We start from the raw sequence: 1,507 nt of genomic DNA on the forward strand, positions 1-1,507 counted from the left end.
GGCGGGGCGCCGCCGCGCTAGGTTCGTAAAGCAGCGCGAGGAGGTGGCGCGGAGTCCGACCGGAAGACCTGCGCGACATGTGGCCGGAGGGGTGGAGTCTGAACTGTCGCGAAATCCCACGCTTTACGTCGGGTCGGGTCTGCGCCCCGGGGTGGGGTCTCCCGACGCACAGACTTCTGGGTGATGTGTCGGCGCGAAGGGCGGGGCCGCACTGCTGATTCCATGGAACTGAGTGGGATTGGAATCTAGAATAGGTGTGCCACAATTGATTTTTTTTCAAAGGGAAGATTCTGAGTTTCTTTTGAAGTCACTTTTTGTAAAGGCAAAGAAAATCCAACGTTCTGTAAATTAATGTCAATTAAACATGCTTAGACGGGAAAAGAAGGAAACATTTGAACATGGACTTTATTATTATTTTTTTAATTTTTTTAATGGTTTATTTATTTTATGTGCATTGGTGTGAAGGTGTCAGATCCCCTGGAACTGGATCTTCAGACAGTTGTGAGCTGCCATGTGGGTGCTGGGAATTGAACCCGGGTCCTCGAGAAGAGCAGTCAGTGCTCTTAACCGCTGAGCCACCTCTCCAGCCCCTGAACATGGACTTTAGCCTCGGTTAATCTTTCAATTTACTGACAAGGTCCAGCGCCGAGTACTAGCCACATTTCTTTCAGCCAATGCTCCATTTTTATTATATTTCACTAAGTAAAACTGTTCAACACCAACCATGTGTCAGACACTGTTTAACAGATTTGTGGATATAACAGAAAAAACTACTCCGAATAAAATATTACAAATGATAAACCCTACAGGTAAGTAAAATATTAGATGATATAAACACTACAGGTAAGTAAGATAAGAGTAAAAGGCGGTTGGGTGCAACTCTAGATTTTCTGCTAAAGGAAGTGACGTTTGGAGTGAGCCCGGTGGTGCATGCCTCTTGAGGCTAAGCTAAGGCAGGAAGGTTGCTGAAAGCTTCAGGCCTTTCTGAACTACATAACGGGTTCCAGGCCAGTTTGGTCTACGGAGTGAGTCCTTCCATGCTACTAATAAACATGGATGGGGTGCTGGCTTAGCGAGTAAGAGGGCTTGCACAAATAAGGGTCTTTTTACACACATCTTTTTTTTTTTTTTTTTTTTTTTTTTTTTTTTTTTAGAAAAGGTGGCTGGGCGGTGTTGGTGCACACCTTTAATCCCAACACTCGGGAGGCAGAGGCAAGCGGGTCAGCGGATCTCTGAGTGAGTTCGAGGACAGCCTGGTCTACAAGAGCTAGTTCCACGACAGCCAGGGTTACACAGAGAAAATCACTTACTCAAGCACACAAGCAGCAAGCAGCAGAGTTGCCTCTTTGTTGTGTCTCTTCTTCCTAAAGAAAACTAGGGCTGGAGCGATGATGTGGAGGTGAAGAGCCCTGGTGCTCTTGATGAAGATGGCGTGGAGGTGAAGAGCCCTGGTGCTCTTGATGAAGAGTCAGATTTGATTCCCAGCACTCACATGGGAGTTTCCAAC

The sequence above is a fragment of the Microtus oregoni genome, unplaced genomic scaffold, assembly GCF_018167655.1.
Source record: "Microtus oregoni isolate MIOR12 unplaced genomic scaffold, Mior012 000118F_ref0000498, whole genome shotgun sequence".
In the NCBI taxonomy this organism is placed as follows: Eukaryota; Metazoa; Chordata; class Mammalia; order Rodentia; family Cricetidae; genus Microtus; species Microtus oregoni.